The sequence below is a fragment of the Ostrea edulis genome, chromosome 5 (assembly GCF_947568905.1).
Source record: "Ostrea edulis chromosome 5, xbOstEdul1.1, whole genome shotgun sequence".
Taxonomy (NCBI): domain Eukaryota; kingdom Metazoa; phylum Mollusca; class Bivalvia; order Ostreida; family Ostreidae; genus Ostrea; species Ostrea edulis.
In genome coordinates, this window is record NC_079168.1 from 43,768,890 (window position 1) to 43,789,814 (window position 20,925).

Consider the following 20,925-nt stretch of genomic DNA (forward strand, 5'->3'; position numbering starts at 1 on the left):
AGGGAAGCATGTCAAAGGACGATTTTTGGCCAGTTTTCAAAGAAAATGTCATTAAATAAGAAATGGATAGGTTTTCTACTTGTAGTTTCATGCTTTTCCTTTATACTAAATAATCATATGAATTAGAAAAAAGTTCACAAATCATATGTAAACACCGAGTCATTGCATAATATTCCAGGGGTGGTGTCAAAATATGAAATGTATGAACTGTCACAAATTCAATAAATCCGATATAGAGCTCAGTATGCAGCCTAAGACAACGGATTTATGTATACAGGTATATGTAATGTGCACATTTTGTTTTCATTTTCATAATCTTTAACCATTCTAAATAAATTTAAAAAGTTCAAATGTTTGAATAAAAGCATACATATTTTATATTGATAAGAGACCAAGTACATGACTTATCGGACAGTTTGAAGATAGGATTTAACATGTACTTCAAGTGTCATCATCATTTATAAGATTTTTCAGATAAACACTCTCAGAAACAAAATGGACTTTTATTCCCTGAAACATTTTTATAAGTTAAGCTAAAGAGTAGCATAAATTTATTTTAATACAGGAATTCTGACATTTCTTGTACTTGTATTGAATGTAAATGCATATACATGTTTATGTAATACGTGGTACATGCATGTTGATTGGCAATTGCAATCTCAGACATGAGTAACTAAAGCCTTATTCTACCTGAATGTATTTTTTTCTCTGTATCAAAAGATGACGATAAGCCGACTATTTTCACCAAAATATATGTATTTCTGCCGTGTGATCGGTTCTGTGCTAAGATCTGCACTAGAATGATAGTCTTCAAACTATTCAACGACAGCATCGATTTTCCGCGCAATTCGGTATTGTGACGTCAAATACAAAGCCCAGCGGCGTATTCAACGTCACAACTATAACAGCTGTTCCCAACATTATGACGGAACGATTTGCTTTGTTGTCGGAATAGGAATTATTCTGCTTTGCTATAATGATAATAAAATATCTATCCAATGGGTAGGGGCGATGGCATGTTTATTGTCAGCCGAGAGAGAAACTACCCCCCTGTCCTGCCTCTGTTCTTCGGTTGTTGTTGATTGATATGGTTTAGTCATTTCAAAATATAATTCTACCCTCTTTTCCGCAGTTGGTTGTAAATAAAAATTATCGTCGGTTTTTTAGTAATACGCTTCTGGTGCATGCCGTAAATCGTCAGTTGTTTATAGAGTAATGCAGTAATTACTATTAATAAGAATATTCATGATATAAACTATATCCAGAAGTAAAATTTTAATAACAAAAGAGTATATACATTTTTTGTACTTCGTTGTGCATCTAAGTCAATTTAATTCACGGCATATGCGCGGGAGGTTGTAAAAACACGGACGATTACGGAATCCCAGAAATTACACATAACACACGGAAGAATCACGGACAGATATTTTAAAGTCACGGATTAACAGATACAAAAGTTACGGAAATTCTATAAATTGACTTTATTGAAGAATTTATATGAAATATGGATTAAAATAAGATATATTACTTGTACAGTATAATGAAAGAAATATACAGTCTCAAGTTCAGTTCATAAATTTCGCATGTTCATAATGTGATGAAACAATTGCAGCGACGTCACAATGCGCAGAGACTGTAAATAGTGGTGTGTGCGGCTTTCTGCACAGAAGTGCAAAATTTCGAATTAGGTCTGTCGTCCTTAAGGCTTTAACTTCAATTTGATATAAAACTTGTATCACTTACCCCTTTTGTATAATTTTTAAATACCATCTAAAATATCTGTACCATTTATTACGGAAAGTCGACAAGAGGGTTTACTATGACAACCGTAGCATCACAATTTCCATGAAAACCATATCTGATACTTTCATAATGAGTTACAATTACTGTCAACTACAAAATATGTAAAAATCACAAAAATTCATAGATTCATTAATTTTCAATGACCCATGCAATCACTACCTTAATTCACAGTACATCGCGGTCACAAGAAGACGGGAACAATGTATTAATTCCAGAACCTGTTGAATGCTAGCTAGAAATGTTATGTGAAAAACTTATTCCAAGCATATGAAATACTGTATTATTCCATATTTGATGCTAGATGCAGCAGAATGTGTTTGAACGCATGCATATGATTCTCATAATTTGAAGGATTTCGAGATGAAAGTGACAATTAATAACAGGATATCTTGGATGAATGATTCAATCCAAAGAGTAGGTAAAACTGTTTTTTTTACCACAAAGATGACGTATAAGAGAGGCCTTAGAAGACCTTAATCACCATGAAAACTATTGGATAGATTCTGATGAAAACAGTCATTTCAAATGTCATTTTTGACATTGCATGTGCCTCTGTTAGAAGAGTGGAAATGCCTGAGACTATGAAACACTGCATGGTGTAATTCTACTACAGACACAAAGTACATGAGACTATGAAACACTGCATGGTGTAATTCTACTACAGACACAAAGTACATGGGACTATGAAACACTGCATGGTGTAATTCTACTACAGACACAAAGTACATGGGACTATGAAACACTGCATGGTGTAATTCTACTACAGACACAAAGTACATGGGACTATGAAACACTACATGGTGTATCTACTACAGACACAAAATGCCTGAGACTATGAAACACTGCATGTTGTATCTACCAGAGACACAAAATGCCTGAGACTATGAAACACTGCATGGTGTATCTACTACAGACACAAAGTACATGAGACTATGAAACACTGCATGGTGTAATTCTACTACAGACACAAAGTACATGGGACTATGAAACACTGCATGGTGTAATTCTACTACAGACACAAAGTACATGGGACTATGAAACACTGCATGGTGTAATTCTACTACAGACACAAAGTACATGGGACTATGAAACACTGCATGGTGTAATTCTACTACAGACACAAAGTACATGGGACGATGAAACACTGCATGGTGTAATTCTACTACAGACACAAAGTACATGGGACTATGAAACACTGCATGGTGTAATTCTACTACAGACACAAAGTACATGGGACTATGAAACACTGCATGTTGTATCTACTACAGACACAAAGTGCCTGAGACTGAAACACTGTAAATTGTAACTACTACAAAGGCAAAGTGTATGAGCACAAAGTCAAGACACATTTATTTTATTTGACTATACATTGTATTGATCTTCAAACTTGCAGCTTTACTCAAGAAACTTGATACGGCAATTGACATAGCAGATGGAGTAAGATCTGTATGATGCCCATATTTGATAAAACAAACTTGAATGTGTTATTGGATGTACACAGCTGATTGATCCGAATCAGAATACTGTGACAGGTCAATAAAGGGGATGTTTTATTGCTCATTGAAGAATCAATGTGCAGGGAGGAAAAACAGCAATGTTTATGCTCTGGATGGATATCTGGAGATGAATTGGGATAGTAAGAACAGTTTTTCATCAAACTAAGGAGAACATCATTGAACATTTAGGAAAGATTTCCACACTTAATTAGTTATATCAATCAGTTTGATGTACAAGGTCACAAAGGATTTCACAAGCTTACAGATTATAAAGCAGATGTTTCAAAGGTAGCCAGTACTCTGGGAAATTAGATGTTTAGTCTGAGTATCAGCCAAGGAGAAAGTTACATTGTTCAGCCCTTTTTGTGGACAAGGACCCATTCTCAAATTCAATCAAAGGACTACCAATCATGATTCACTGTCACAAACCATCAACTCCATTTAGTCATTTATGAAATAGAAAGTACTAATTATATTATGATTGCATTAATTTTAAATATTTTTGCCCTTGTAAGCACCTTAGAGTTTGATGTAGTTTTAGCTCACCTGAGCTAAAAGCTCAAGTGAGCTTATCTGATCACACGTTGTCTGTCTGTCCATCTGTCTGTAAACTTTTCACATTTTCGATTTCTTCTCCAGAACCACTGGGCCAATTTCAACCAAACTTGGCAAAAAAGCATCTTTGGGTGAAGGGGATTCAAGAATGTTCAATTGAAGGGCAATGCCATTCTTCAAAGGGAGATAATAGCTAAAATCACTGACAAATTTTAAAAATCTTCTCCAGAATCAGCATGCCAATTTCAATCAAACTTTGCACAAAGCAGGCCTAGGTGAAGGGGATTCACATTTGTTCAAATGAAGGGCCATGGTTCCTTCAAAGTGGAGATAATCACAAAAATGCAAAAATAGGGTGGGGTCATTTGAAAATCTCAAGAACCACTGGGCTAGGAAAGTTTACATTTACATGAAAGCTTCCTGAGATAGTGCAAATTCAAGTTTCTTTAAATCAAGTTTGTAAAAATCATGGTCCCCGGGGGTAGGATGGGGCCACAATAGGGGATCAATGTTTAACATGCTAATAATTAGGTAAAATCTTGAAAAATTTTCTTTTCAAGAACCACTGGGCTAGAGAAATTTACATTTACATGAAAGTTTCCTGATATATTGCAGATTCAAGATAGTAAAATTCATGGCCTCCAGAGGTAGGGTGGGGCCACAATAGGGGATCAAAGTTTTACATTCGAGCATGTAGGGAAAATCTTTAAAAATTTTCTTCTCAAGAACCACTGGGCCAGAAAAGTTAACATTTAAACAAAAGCTTCCTGACATAGTGCTGATTCAAGTTTGTTCAAATGATGGCCCCCAGAGGTAGGGTGGGGCCACAATAGGGGATCAAAATTTTACATTCAAGCATACAGGGAAAATCTTCTCAAAAACCACCGGGCCTGAAAAGTTCAAATTTACATGAAAGCTTCCTTACATAGAGCAGATTCAAGATTGTGCAATTCATGGTCTCTGGGGGTAGGGTGGGGCAAACAATAGGGGATCAAAGTGTTATATGCTGATATATAGGTAAACTCTTAAAAATATCTCTTGAACTATTTAAGCTAGGGGTTTCATATTTTGTATGTACATTTTTTTTTATGAAAACACCTTTCATGTGATGCAGTAGTTTGTGACCTTGACCTGGAAGTTTTACCTACTTTTCATGAAAATCTTACCTATTTAATATCTACTGAACTATTTAAGATCAGGGCTCACACTGGACCAAAATTTTGTGTCGCAACCTGGCGCGCGTGCATCGACTCATACTGTTTATCTATATTTATCTATATTTCATGTATATTATTCAAGAGGGCATATACTACATATCATAATATATTATGATTATTCTTAGAACATAGCTTTGTTCAGCTTTTATTATAAATCACAATATGATATTGTATTTCAGCAGATTGCTTATCAGTCAGTCTAGACGACATTGCAGCACAATCATGGTTTTATTTTTAAATATTGTTGTTGGCTAAGTTGATTCAATTCTATTTCATACCAGCTGGGAAAAAAATAGGGGGTATTCCATAGCCTATAACTGGCTATACATTGAATAAAGACAATAAAGAGTTTCTATATGTTTATTAATCATGTTAGTAGTGCAAATGACATATAATACTCATCATTAACATTAAATTTGCAGTCTATAAAAAGTCACTGATGACAAAGATACTGAAGATTAATTACTGTAATACATAACACATCATCATAGTTCCACAACATCACATTCTTCAAAGAATTCACTGAAGAATCCTGTTTTCATCTTGAAATCTTGAATGGCAAGGCAGTCCTTTAGTAAATATCATCATGTTGTAGAAAAGGGAACTCGGGAAGTCTGAAATAAATTTTTAAATGGCTTAAGATGATGTGAAGTCAAAAGATGACAGCATAGCAATGTCAGAAAAACCTACAATTTTGCGTTTCCTCATGGCCATTTTCCATATAGATCAAACCAAAGACCTAAAGAATGATACAATTTCCCCAACATTCCCCCATTTTAAAACTATACTACCGTCAAATGGATTAGAAAATGTAGCTGAACATTCAATAATTTAATTTTCTAGATGAAATTGTTTTTGTACCGACAAATTAAATTTTATATGTTTTTATTGACAAATAAAAACAAATTATTGATAAGTATCTTCCATTAACTAGCTTGTGTGCATAGTCACATGCTTTTTATTCCTCCCAGTCTAAAACAGGTACCTCCCCAGTAAGCTACACAGAATACTTTATTTCTATTTTCATTACGATATGTAGGCAACTCGCACGTGTAAAGTTCATTTCATTCACACCTACCTGCACACAGAGGATCAACCTTTTGTCTTGTGTAAACTGCTAAATAAACAAGACACTCCTACGTCTATTGTTCCCATGCGACAGGGTATCCACATTCTGCACAGGTAAAACAGTCCTGAGGCTGTTTGGATGCCAACAGCTGAAATCCAAGATGGCGCCGCGATTTCTAAAATACGAAATGTCCGTGTCGCATTTCCGGAATTTCTGTCGCATTTTCCCCTGAAAAATCGCAAAATGCAACAAATGCGATGGGCAGCGCGAGCCCTGAAGATAGAGATTTCATATTCTTTATGTAGATTTCTTTAATTATGGCAAGGTCTTCATATTATATCATAATCTATGGCCTTGTGACCTTGGTCTTATCCAGAACAGCAAGATCATATTAGTTCATATTGGTGTACTGTTGAGGCATCTCTTTGTTTTGTGAATTCATTTCCAGTTATGTTGTGATACTTTGGGGCTACGTTGGGACCACAATATGTTTTGTTTTTTAAAATCACAACAAATGAACAATGGCAGGGCATGGTGACTTAGGTGAGCGATGTGGCCCATGGGCCTCTTGTAAGGTTAACCCATATATCGAATAAGCCTCCCTGAATAGATATATGAAAATTTAAAAGACCAGGTACAAGTAATATATTACTGACCTTCCTTTATTCATATGTTATAAGACAAAGTATGTCAGTTTGATGATGGCTGATACTACCTTAATTAAAGCCTCTACAACTCCTGGCATTTTAGCCATGTTTGCCAATCAATGTCATAATACAAACAACCTTCTCACGGATGTATTATGTATTGTTTACTGTACTCTTGTTGAAAGAGTTATGGACCTTGGACTTAGAAAATAACAAGCATTTGACAGTTTTCTAGACTTTTTAGCTCGCCTGAACTGAAAGCTCAAGTGAGCTTTTCTGATTGCCTGTTGTCAGTCGTCTGTCTGTCCATATGTAAACTTTTTACATTTTCAACTTCTTCTTCAGAACCACTGGGCTAATTTCAACCAAACATGGCAGAAAGCATCCTTGGGTGAAGGGCTTTCAAGTTTGTTCAAATGAAGAGCCGTGCCCCCTTCAAAGGAGAGATAATCACAAAAATAGGGTGGGGTCATTTAGAAACCACTGGGCCAGAAGAGCTGAAATTTACATGAAAGCTCTCTGACATAGTGCAGATTCAAGTTTGTTAAAATCATGACCCTGGGGGTAGAGTGGGGCCACAATAGGGGATCAAAGTTTTACATACATATATATGGAAAATCTTTAAAAATCTTCTTCGCAAGAACCACTGGTGATCGGACATTCTTCAGAAAATTTACATGTCATTTTTTTAAACATGGTACCTACTTTTTAAAACCATAAACAATCAATCAGTCCAAAAAAAAAATGGACCATTGGGTTAGGATGGAGCTAGAATTGGGTATAACATTTTACATAATACATACAGAGCATCTCTATTTTGTGTGGATACAAGTTGGGTTAAGTCATGACCCTGTTTGACTAATAAGATGGGGGTCTTCAAAATTTTTCGTGGGAATAAAGATGGTAAAAAATCTTTTTTAAAATCTTCTGAAGATGAACAGCAGGAGCAGGGTGACTCAGGTGAGTGTTGTGGCCTATGGGTCTCTTGTTTTTCTGAGGTTCTTTTGGACGAGATGTAGATTTATATGGTATATACATCATTGATATGAAATGCCATTGTGTTGTCACTTTGGTCATTGTTGTCTTGAATGAATGCAGTGTTTTTGTTCCTCTACAGTTCAGGCGGTTGCATTGTGGCTGGTAATCATCCATTAGGCAAGATATGACTGTGTCAATGGGCATTTGTACCCACCACGTGTGTGAAAATACATTTTGTGTGACAGCATTTCATCATACTAAAGAGTTCAACAAATAGAAACAACAATTGGACAACTTGGAATTCGCATGTCAGATCATTATAGAGTACATACTTTGTCAAAATGTTGAGTCCACTGGTAAGTTTGATCAAGAATATAACATAGAGAACTTGAATTTGCACATTTATTTTGGATTAAAACAAATGAAAAGAGTAAAGGTAATTATCTATAAATTAAGATCAAGATTTATCTAATTTCCAATGATTACAGGCTTTAGTTTGTAACATATTTTAAATTTATATGAATTATAATTCATTTTCATATTTGCTGGTATGATTTTACAAATGGAGGATTTGACAATTGTTTTCCATTGATGATTCTTCATATTTTCACCATATCAATATTTCCATTTTCTGGTATCTCCAGTTTCCAAACTTCATTAATAGGCAAAATGTTATTCTGCTGTAATCTCTCTCTCTCTCTCTCTCTCTCTCTCTCTCTCTCTCTCTCTCTCTCTCTCTCTCTACCTCTACCTCTCTCTACCTCTCTCTCCCTCTCTCTTTTGAATCAAACCCAGGACCCTTGCATTGCTAGTCAGGTGCTCTAAGCAATGAGTTATATGCAGACCGCTATCCATGGTTCATAAAGGTCGAAACACTACACTGCAATTTAATTCTGTTTTCCAGTATAACATGTAGAATTTTTAGGTATGTGGAAGAGGTGATTTTCTACCTTTCTGTAATGGCATTTTGTTTGATGTGTGTACCAGACTTGGCTGTATTATAATGTTCTAGGTAAACATTGATGGTTTGTTTACATTTGTCACATTCCCACTGTTCACTACACTGCTGGATACTATTCCATTTATTTTCAATCTTTCAATGGTCCAGAATATGACAGGTAGATGTAACCTTTCCTAGAACTAAATTAGCAACATTAGTGACATATTGTACTATATAATTTTAATGATTTTTTTATCCTTTAGTCCTGTGGTATATCATCAGTGTTGCATATCTTTGTGGGATCGAGTATATTTGCTGTTGCATTCATTGTAACCACTGATGATACCCGTTACTGAGATTTGACTTGATAACTTACATAGATTTCATCATCAGATGGTGTGTGAATCTAACATGTGATTGGGAGCATTGCTCTGCTTTCTTGCATCTGTTTGATTTTGCTGCTTCATTATCCTCTTACAATTCATTGCTGCTGCTGAAAGCTCAAGTAACTTTTTCTAATTGAAGTAAGTCTAAACTTTCTCATTTTTGACTTTTTTCTACCAAACTTTTAGGCACAAAGCATTTTTGGGACTAAAGTCTTGCCCTTTTGTCAATTAACTGGGAGATGGTAGCTGAAAATAGCTATATAGCAGTAATAAATTTGACATCACAGAACTTTTCTAAAATCAACATAAAAACCTGACTTTTCAACACTTTACTTCACCATTCCTCACAATGAATTAAAGACTAGGCCTTTTGACACCATAGACAGCTATTTCTTCAATAAGATTGGAACTCAGAAATATATTTTGTGATCAGTTATCCAAAAAACTACTTTGTTAAACACCATTTCATTCTATGCATAAGTACTCGTGATTTGATATTAAAAAAAAATGCTGGAGTTTCTTGTTGACAATATCTATGGAGTCTTTGGTGATCAAGTCTTTCAGCAGTCTGTTGGAATTCCCATGGACACTATTTATGCTCCTTTATTATGAGACCTGTTTTTTTTGTATTCTTATTTAAAAACTTCATCTTGAGAAAAAAAGTATCTTGCTTTGGCCTTCAACTTGACATTTTAATATGGCAATGGCATTTTATCTATTAACAAAACTTGCTTAAATTCAAATTCATATGTCTTGGTGAATTCGAAATGAAAAATACCATATCTGCTTCAATGATCATACCTGTTAATGGCTAAATAATAACTCAACTTAAGGAGGTATACTACACCAGAGAAATTTGATGTAGATGAAAAGTAGAGGATATTTACAACAATATTTTGAAGTTGAAAATTTTCAAATTTACTTTATTTTGTCAAAAAATACAGTTTTAGTAGAAGGTAATCTGGAAAAAATTAAAAACCCCTGGTGGACTTGAACCTGCGACCTACAGTTCTGCAGTCGGTTAAATGGAAAAGGAAAAGTCAAATATTGCTGATATCAATGATCTGATTTGCAAATGCAACCTGTCATTAGTTCAAATACTGACTGGCATGTTTCATACCAATTGTTAGACCATTCTTTTCATACTGAGTTTGACTACAGATTACTCCATTTACCTGATTAAGATACAGAATTCATAAAATCTTTTTCTCAGTCAGTCCAAATACCAATTACATTTCAATAACACTTTAAATGGTCATTGAACATTTTATTAACACAATATTTCCTTCTGCAGCTCCAACACAAATCTTCAAAATTCACTCTTATTTTCACCTTGATCAAGCTCCCACTCTAACTCATCTGATTCCTCACTTTTACACTATTATGTACTTTCACTCTCAAAAGACTTGTTATAAGTTGCCATGGCTTTGGGTGCTCCGTCTCCACATCCTGAATTATAGTGTCTTGTTATAAGTTGTCATGGCTTTGGGTGCGCCGTCTCCACATCCTGAATTATTAGTGACTTGTTATAAGTTGCCATGGCTTTGGATGTGCCATCTCCACATCCTGAATTATTAGTGACTTGTTATAAGTTGCCATGGCTTTGGGTGTGCCATCTCCACATCCTGAATTATTAGTTTCTTGTGATATCTCTCTACAGGTTTTTTCATCTCTTTACTTAAGATATACACATATTTTATAAAAATCTCATCAAAATAGATATAAAACTTCAAAGGAACACTCCAAAGATGATTGTAGTAATTAGACAAGTAAACAGGATAGTCCGTGCTGCTCCCACAGAGTCCGTGCTGCTCCCACAGAGAGTCAGTGCTGCTCCCACAGAGAGTCAGTGCTGCTCCCACAGAGAGTCAATGCTGCTCCCACAGAAAGTCAGTACTCAGTGCTGTTCCCACAGAGTCCGTGCTGCTCCCACAGAGAGGCAGTGCTCAGTGCTGCTCCCACAGAGAGTCAGTGCTGCTCCCACAGAGAGTCAGTCCTGCTCCCACAGAGAGTCAGTGCTGCTCCCACAGAGAGTCAGTGCTCCCACAGAGTCAGTGCTCAGTGCTGCTCCCAAAGAGAGTCAGTGCTGCTCTCACAGAGTCAGTTCTCAGTGCTGCTCCCACAAAGTCAGTGCTGCTCCCACAGAGAGTCAGTACTGCTCCCACAGAGAGTACTCTAAAAGCAGATGCATGCGTAAGTGACAGCATATACACCATACAGGGTAGTCATAAAATTTGCATCAGCCAACACCATTGTATCACACACTGTATATATGCACTAATTACTTAGGTAAGTGTTCCAAAACTATAGGGAAATAAACCACACAATGAAATATCTTATTAGAATTAATCAATAATGTTAAGGAGGTATACTACATTGTCATGATTGCCGACATCCTTTTAAAACATGAATGAAAATATAGATATTAACAGTATTTTTCCATTCCTTTTAGAATTAATTGCCTAGCTGAGTAGTAACTCAGTAGGTTAGCATGTCAACTGTGAATCTGTAGATCATGAGTCTGATTCTAGTAGGGGTTTTATTTCCCCCCCCCCCACCCCCCAGATCTAGATTACTTTTACTAAACCGGCATTTTTTACTGAAAACTTTCAGCATTTAATTTCAAAATAATGTTGTACAAATCCTTCATTTTTATGCCCCCGAGATCGAAGATCGGGGGGGGGGGCATATTGTTTTTGTCCTGTCTGTCATTCTGTCATTTTGTAATTCTGTCATTCTGTAATTCTCTCATTCTGTCATTCTGTCTGAAACTTTAACCTTGCTAATAACTTTTGAACAGTAAGTGATAGAGCTTTGATATTTCACATGAGTATTCCTTGTGACAAGACCTTTCCGTGGGTACCAACATTTTTGACCCCGTGACCTTGACCTTGGAGTTTGACCTACTTTTTGAAAACTTTAACCTTGCTAATAACTTTTGAACAGTAAGAGATAGAGCTTTGATATTTCACTTGAGTATTCCTTGTGACAAGACCTTTCCGTTGGTATTGAACCTTTTGACCTTGACATTTGACCTACTTTAAATTTTTTTTTTTACATTGGTCATAACTTCTAAATGGTAAATATTAGAGCTTTCATATTGTACATGAGCATTTCTTTTGACAAGATCTTTCTACTGGTACCAAGATATTTGCCCTTGTGATCTTGGCCATCTTCGTAATTGGCCATTATCGGGGGCATTTGTGTTTCACAAACACATCTTGTTTTCTCTGGTGTAGTATTCCTCCTTAAAATAAATAGAATATAGCTACAATTATAAATACAAACTGGCTCTACAGTAGTATACCAGATTTCATTTCACAGGGCCAATTCCTGAAGCTACTGAATTCTGGTATACTAGTCCCTAATAATGTTTTAAAAGGGGGGGGGGAATGTGATCATGGGGACATTCATTTTTATTTCTGAAGGGAAATAAATCTATTAGTTTTACTTGATGTTAATCTAAAGTAGGAGGTCTTTTAAAACACACTTTGACATCTCCCAGTGTATTGTCATTTTTCTGGAGCGTTAAGGATAAACACACGAGAAGACCAATGGCTTAAATTCATCATATGAATATTTGATGTGTTTCCATAACTACATTAACTATCATTTATGTATCTGAAAAAGTGCAGCATACAGCACAATGGAATAATTTTCCAACATCCAAACATTTAGTCCTTCTGCCTTGTCATTTCCATGCGATGCACACTGTAACGAAAGGTATCAAATAGTGTACCCAAGATATTCCTCACATGGAGCAACCAACTGCTTCCATTTACTCTGTGAGGCATCTCAGGCAATGTGCCTCTCACACCTTAAATCTAATAAGAAGAAATATTAGGCATACTGAATGAATGAAATGTCATACTTGCATAAACATGGAGTAATGAATAAAATTCAACAAACCTGTATGCTTCTCCCAGACATTTTCTTTTTAGAACTAATTTTGTAAAATACATGTACATATAATAATAACCAAGTAGTAGTGTTAGCAGAGTGTACAGTGTGTCATTTTGAAAACTGCTTTAAATGTCAATTCCAACCTATGTGTTAAGAAATGTATTCCAATGATTTCAGGGTTTCTGTATCATATTAAAGTGACTATATAGTCCAATCTTCTTACCCACCACATTGAAGCCCCATCTCTTCTGAAGCTAAGAAGTTAACTCATTTGCTGCTCAGATCCATTTTCTTTCATGCTGACTTTCACAAATATATAGAAGTTTAATGAAGATGTAGAATTTGGCTCTCACAAACAAATCAAGATACAATGTAATCTTTCCATTTTTGGCTGTGTGAAAAATAGTGTTTCTCTCTCCACAACTGTGCTGTTGGTACATGTACTACCATTCATAGCAAGAGAAAAGAATTTGATGGACTTCAACAATACACTCATATTTCCCTTTTCTACAGCAGAAATACTATAAAAAAGCTGTAGCTGCTGTATGCTTGTTGTAAGCTGTTCCATGTTCAAAACCTTTGGCAATATCAAGTTCATTTAATCAAATTAAGTCACTGATTTGACGATTATTTTTTATTAATTAGTGCATGAATGTTTTGAAATTTCAGTTTAATTTGTTTCTGTCTTCATTCAATGCAATCAGTCTTGTGAACAGCTTCAGTCTGAGATGTTACAGTATTTGTGATAATGAGATGCGATACTGATTTCTTGTCAGCAGCTTCAGTCTGAGATGTTACAGTATTTGTGGTAATGAGATGCGATACTGATTTCTTGTGAGCAGCTTCAGTCTGAGATGTTACAGTATTTGTGGTAATGAGATGCGATACTGATTTCTTGTCAGCAGCTTCAGTCTGAGATGTTACAGTATTTGTGGTAATGAGATGCAATACTGATTTCTTGTCAGCAGCTTCAGTCTGAGATGTTACAGTATTTGTGGTAATGAGATGCGATACTGATTTCTTGTCAGCAGCTTCAGTCTGAGATGTTACAGTATTTGTGGTAATGAGATGCAATACTGATTTCTTGTCAGCAGCTTCAGTCTGAGATGTTACAGTATTTGTGGTAATGAGATGCGATACTGATTTCTTGTCAGCAGCTTCAGTCTGAGATGTTACAGTATTTGTGGTAATGAGATGCGATACTGATTTCTTGTGATCAGTGACAGGTGCTTACCCTGTAGTCTTTTGACCTAGTAATAAAATGGTTTTAGGGGCCTTAAGTATTCAGCATGTGTCAATACATGCTGTGCATCTCATGCCATTTTGATCATTGAAAAGTAACTAGTCCCTTCCCTCTTTCCTTAAATTCATGTGGTGGGTAATTTTCTTCATAATTTTTTATGCCTCCGGTTTGGGCATATAGTTTTACCCTTGTCCGTCCTTCTTCGGCACCCAGTTTTCCTGCCTTTTTAAAAAAAAAAAAAAAAAAGCCTTTAGATATTGATTTGATTTTTCTTATGCAGGTGTATATTGATGAGTTGTAGATCAAGTTTGAATTTTGTTTCGGTTCATTGATTTTTGATGGAGTTGGGTTCCTTTAACGTAGAAAAATTAATATTGGGAACAGTTTTCCTGACTTTTCTTTATAAATGCCTTGAGATATTGAATTGATTTTTTGTATGCAGGTGTATATTGATGAGTTGTAGATCGAGTTTGAATTTTGTTCCGGTTTGTTCATAATTTTTATGGAGTTGTTCCCCTTTAACATAGAAAAATTATACTGTTATGACCAATTTTCAGACTTTTTTTTCTAAACAACTTGCAATATTGAACTGATTTTTTGTATGCAGATGTATATTGATGAGTTACAGATCGAGTTTGAGTTTTCTTCCAGTTCTTTGATTTTTTATGGAGTTGTATTTATTTTATGGCTGTTAAAACATATAAACTTAAGGATTGTTGTTGAGTTCTTCATTGTACTAAATGCATGTAACATACAATCTGAATACCCCATTCAATGCTATACTTAGATGAATTTCCTACATTTGACTTTACTGCAGGTGGGGGCATTCGTGTTGTGCCGACACATCTAGTTTTACAATTGTTGGGGTATATAACTAAGGGCCCTGCTTATAGTTGGGAGCCTAACAGTGATCAGCTTATGCATCCGTGCATTGACAGTTCTCTAGATTTTTTGGCTATATCCCTGCAGCTAATGAATTTATAATTTATACATGAACTCATATCAATGGATTATAGATCATTTTCTTGACTTATTGTTAAAAGAGTTATGAACCTTGAATTACAGTTTTCTTGACTTTTTTGGGATATCCCTGCAGCTCAGGTGACCTATTGCAATTGGTCTGCGTTCATCATCGTTCATCATCATGCGCATCATCTGTTGTACATTAACAATTGAACAATTTTTAGTTCTTCTTGATAACTACCATTCCAATTCTTTTCAAATTTGGTTTGAAAGATCTTGGGGACAAGAGGAACATTAATTGTAAATTTCAGGACTCCTGCATCCCTGGGGCCAGGCAAAAAACTGCCAGAAATTGACCATTTTTCAAAAATCTTCTCTACAACCACACATGTGTAAGAAAAACTAAATGCTTAGTGATCTAGAACAGGAAAATTTCATGATCCCTAGGATAGAGGTTCTGACTCCAGGGTGGGGCCAAATTTGGTTGATAGTATTTATGTGTATAAAGCATTAAAAAGGCATCTTCTTTAATGCTATTGATACTAAATTGAAACTGAATGGATACTTAGAATGAGCAAGTAGTGCTTTACCAAAATTGCAAATTTCATGATCCCAGGGTTGGAGTTTTGGTATTAGGGTGGGGCCAAAATGGTCAGTAATCAAATGTGTTAACAACTGAACATATTGAACAACTTGATAACTACCATTCCAATTCCAATTCTCATCAGATTTAGACTGAAGCATATCTTTGAAACAAGGGTGACAAATTGAAAATTTCAGGACTCTTCCACTCCTGGGGCCTTAGGGGCAGGGAAAAACTAGCTGCCAAAAATTTCTTAGACATCTACAATTGCACATGTGTAAGAAAAACTAAATGCATAGTGATGTAGAACAGACAGGCCTCTACCAAAATTGTAAATCTTTTCATCAGTATAGGCACTTTTGAGGGCATTTAAATCTTGTTTTATACTTTTGCTGAATATTAAGAATTTAGCTTAGATATTCAGAACAGGAAATTTTTTCTAAATGTTGTAGCCCCTGGGGCTGGGTGATACTTTCAGCTAATAATCAGGTGACTGATAAGGCCTGTGGGTCTCTTGTTTCCCTTTCCATTACATTTAATGCTGTAGGCCAGCCCCTAGAACTGACAGGTGAAAATGACTGCCAGGGAATAAAGATTTTGGAATGATGTCTTCAAGGTTTGAAGACATTTAAGGATGGAGGAATGTGGTTGTCAGATGGGATCAAGTGCTGGTGGTCAGAAAGCTCAGTAGAGCACCTAACTAGAGATTCAGGGGACCTGGGTTCAAGTCCTGGTCTGATCTGTTGCATTTTTTTTCCTTCCTGTTACATTTGTTGCTGAAGACCAGCTCCTAGGGAATTGACAGGTGAAAATGCCTGCCAGGGGATAAAGATCCTGGGTTGATGTCTTCAAGGTATGAAGACATTTAAGGAGGGAGGAATGTGGTCAGAAGAGATCAATTGCCAGTGGCCAAATAGCTCAGTACAGCAACAGACTGGAGATTCAGTAGGAATGGGTTCAAATCCTGGTCTGGATCATTGCATTTTATTTCTTTTACAATATTACATTTTATCTTCGTCACCAGAAGGACAGACAAATCTGGTACAGGATCAGTAACTTTACATGGTTTTACTGATCTAGGACCAGTAGAGTTAATGAAGATGCTAAGCTGTAAACACTGGTAGTGTGTGATGTTATTTGATTTTGAAATTTAAATTGAATTAGAATGATTAAAATGTCTCTTTGAACTCGTTTGCTATGTCAGAAAAATTCTTGAGCATGTTGATCTTATCCCAATAGAGCAATCTGATGTTATGGTTGTCATATTGACGTCATAATGCTTATGATGAAATGGCGAATGTAATATTGAGATGTTTTTGTGTTTCAGGTTTTTCCAACTTTCCTATTTTTATGCACTTTCAGTCGTAAAAGACAAAGTTTTAAGTACCTATAGGTAAGTGGACCCCTGGAAGAAATTACAAGGGTTGGACCCCCCCCCCCCCTTTTGAAAAAAATTCTGGATACATGCATGTATATATGTAGCTGTACTTGCCCTGATGATAGATCAATGTAATAATTATTATTCAGTTTAATTTTGTAGGGAGCACAGAGAGCTTTAAAGTTTAGGACCAAGAAAATTTGTGTCTATGTACATTTACTGAATTATCAGCATTGAATTGAACTCCCATAATCCTACTGACCAGCCATTTTTCCTCTCAAAATTGCATATTGTTGACCCGAAATTGTTATCTTAACCCTTTCTCTACCGACACATTTGAGAGGTTTTTAAAGAGTAAAATGTAAATCGATTTAAATCTGCATGTATCACAATTTGAGGTAGGCATATGACAATATAATTTTGTTAGGAATTGGACAGGGAACAATTTTTTATAAAGTTTGTCATGGTATCCCATGACCTCAAAGAGGTTTATGGGGTCAAAGGTCATATAAGTGCACATTTTTGCAAACATAGTGAGATAATGGGAGAATAAAAGATCATGTCTTACACCACTGCATTTTTATACCCTCTGCAAAAGAATTTTGGGGGTTATACTGGAATAACCTTGTCTGTCTACCTGTAGACGTAATTTATCCAGAGTATATCTTAACACTGATGAACAGATTTGATTAAAACCTTGTGTATACTTTATATAGATAATTAAGTTGTGCACTTGCTATTTGATTGAGAATTTTTAACATTCAAGAAATTATACATATATTTTTTTTCCATTGTGAGGGTATGTGTGTTACGTTGTCCAGATTATATCTTGAAAACCATTCATTCTTCAGTGAGCACAAATTCTCTATTTCCCACCCTCCAATGTGTCTGTGAGGGGTTTTATTATTGGATATATTTTAGGTAAGTGTTAAATTTGTTCAAGTTTGCTAGAGAATCAGATCCCTCTTTAAAAAGGAATGTACGTTATAGAAGATACAAAGTTAATGTAGATATTATGTAAAATAAAAAAAATGGAATTCTCTGATTGAAAACTAAATAGCCTGTGCATATTAACAGACATACAATTTTAGTGTCGTTAAAACTGACCTCAGGCAGGATAGGATCAAGGCTTTAGTTTGTATGTCAGATTAAATATAAAAATTTAGAATTAAAGGAATTTGTGCACCACATTTCCACAAATTGATATTACATATTTGCAAAAAATGTTATTCCGCAAGTTTTCATCTTTTTTTTTTTTTGCTATATAAAATATGGCATTATGATACCGCAAATGTCTTACCTGGATTACAGGTAAAAAAAAAACCAAAAAAAAACCAGCATTCTTAATTGGATTACATGTAAAAAAAACAAAAAAAAAAAAAAACAAAAAAAAAAAAAAACAACAACAAAAAAACAAAAAAGAACCATAGCATTTCTATGGCATATTTATTTTAAAATTCCGACAGTACAACGTACAGCATAAAAGTTACTAATACTGATAAAATGACACGATACAGCGTGTTTATTGCTGTATACAACATCACCATTCTTCAAAGTATGTGATAATCTGTAGGAATATCCATCATATAAAATGCATGGTTTTCCCTTGTTGGTTTCAGTGTGTACGATCTCCATGTTTCACAGACATACATAACTGATAAGATCTTATAATCACCTGAGTTGAACATATCGCCACAGGTGAATTGCGCAAACGTAATGCTTGTGTATAATAATCGCTGTATATTTTTTTGCGAAAACGTAATGACACTTTGCGGAAAAGTAAATATATTTTTCAAACTTTGCGGACAAGTATTACGCTGAAAGGAATAGATGTAATGGGCCTGGGTCTGAAGGAACTAGAATCACTAGTAAATATAGATTGGCCCATATCTGAGCACAATTAACAGAAGTTTTTTATATATCCTGTAGAATGTTTATGTTTATAAATCAGCTGAATTTTCTCAGTTTATGTCAGTGTGGATTTCATATTTACTATTAAAGTATATAGGCTTTACAAAATAACAGAAAGATTTAATGGCTCTTCCTTCATCACCTGAAAATGACTATACACAACTGCACAAGGGGATTACCAAAATTCTGAAAAAGAATTGTTAAAAGAAATCGCATAAAAATGAGTGTCAGCGCGGACACAATGCTTTATGATCAGTGTGCTGGTTGTGCTTTCATTCTTGACAGAACTGATCAGCCTTGAAAGATATTTAATGTCTTCTTCACACAGTTTTTTAACTAGTCATATACAGTGAAGGTTATTCATATGACCTGTCCTTTCTTATACTTTGTGTATGGATTTGCTGCTTTTTAATTCCTCGACCAAACAGCAAATACATGTATGTAGTAACAAAGCCTTTTAATGATTTGCCAAAGTAATAGTTTGACGTCACTTATTTAGCATGCTATTTCAGTTCACAGGACTTTTACTGTTAAGCAAACTTGAATGTCTTTGCTAGGTTTACCAAAGCCGCTATTCAGATCTGGGACAATTCTTATTAGAAGTTAATGACATGTTATGAGAACTTACATTGTGTGGGGGAAGAAACCTGGTGATACCTTTATTGAATGAAATAGTACAGTGTATATAGTTGGCATGCTAACTATTGCAGAATGCTGCTGATGGAGTACGATTTGAAGCCACACTTGAATGGTACTTAGCAGGACAGGGTCTGTGGAACTTGTCAACTCCTTGGGGGTACGTTTCCAAATGCTTATTCTACTTGTGTGATTTCTGATTCTATGAGATTTCACAAAAGAGTTCATTAGATATAATTATTGATTTGACAAGTGCAAAAAAAAAACCCCAGTGTTTTACTGTCATTCATCTCTGTATTCTGGTTTTGATTCTGATGGACTTATAAATCAGAAAGTCAAAGATCTTGTCAAATTGAAATTCATTTTACATGGCATGAATGACTTTGTAAAATTGATTTGTGTCACAAATTGAAGGGTTAATTCTTGTTTTGATTTTGAGTTTTATTTGAATGCAAGTGAAAACCAAGTGGGTTTTAAGCACATTAAAAAAAGAAGTAGACATGTAATTTATTGATTTATAAGAAAAGTAGAAGGATAATTAGGTATATATACTTGGATATTTTAATTAACAATGAATTATTATGATTAGCAATGCGAGCATTAAGCGCATTTTAACATTTTTCTTAAATGTACGAAGTACAAAGTTGTTTTACATAAGAAGTGTCCTTTGTTAACAATTCGTGTTTGACAGGAAAGTAAAAATACTTGATTTGATTTATTTGTGATGAATAGAATTTCTTCTGTTAAAAAGATTATGAGAGGAACTTTAAATAAAATTTTCAGAACCTTATCAAAAGATCATGAGACTTATCAAAAGATCATGAGAGGACCTTCAAATAAAAATATATATTAGATATTCCAACCTTTGCAGTTGCTTCACCAGTATTGGGAAACAGCAAAATTCAATATAGTATAAATACTCAACAAAATGCTCACATTCAATTTTTTAAAATTTACTATTGAGAATTTGGACATTAAAGGTCTCAATGGGATATCAAATGTGCAAATTTTGACAGGTTTTTTATGGAGGGGAAAGGGGGGGGGAGTTGCAAAGAGATGATGTTATTTTAAGCAATTTTTGGTGTTTCCTGTAACTTTCCAGATATCTTTTCTTCTATATTTAAATTTTCTATGAGTTTTTATTTGCCTTTGATATATAAACAAATTGTAATGATAGCCATTTCCTCATGAATGTGGTGCAGTTGTGAACATTGTGT

The 20,925-nt window shown here is 35.0% G+C and overlaps 1 protein-coding gene, 1 long non-coding RNA gene and 1 pseudogene across 9 annotated transcripts in view; 1 reads left to right on the forward strand and 2 right to left on the reverse strand.

Moving 5' to 3' along the window:
- The window catches only part of LOC125649575 (sodium/calcium exchanger 2-like), a 100,484-nt gene that overhangs the window by 8,671 nt on the left and 70,888 nt on the right, over nt 1-20,925 (forward strand). For 3 of the 8 annotated variants that reach the window (XM_056164536.1, XM_048877213.2, XM_056164537.1), the window contains exon 1: nt 17,277-19,868. The gene's annotated coding sequence lies outside the window, so the exon portion shown is untranslated. Of the gene's footprint in view, nt 1-7,904; nt 8,122-17,110; nt 17,177-17,272; nt 19,869-20,925 lie in introns of those variants that run through there. The other 5 variants (XM_048877204.2, XM_056164535.1, XM_048877208.2 and 2 more) reach the window with 5 other exon arrangements.
- Nucleotides 5,581-6,330, reverse strand: LOC130054535 (uncharacterized). Its single transcript, XR_008802812.1, has 2 exons — nt 6,150-6,330; nt 5,581-5,685 (listed from the first exon to the last, which is right to left on the reverse strand). It is a non-coding gene; the product is annotated as an uncharacterized LOC130054535 (long non-coding RNA).
- On the reverse strand, nt 12,549-17,430 carry LOC130054956 (uncharacterized; annotated as a pseudogene).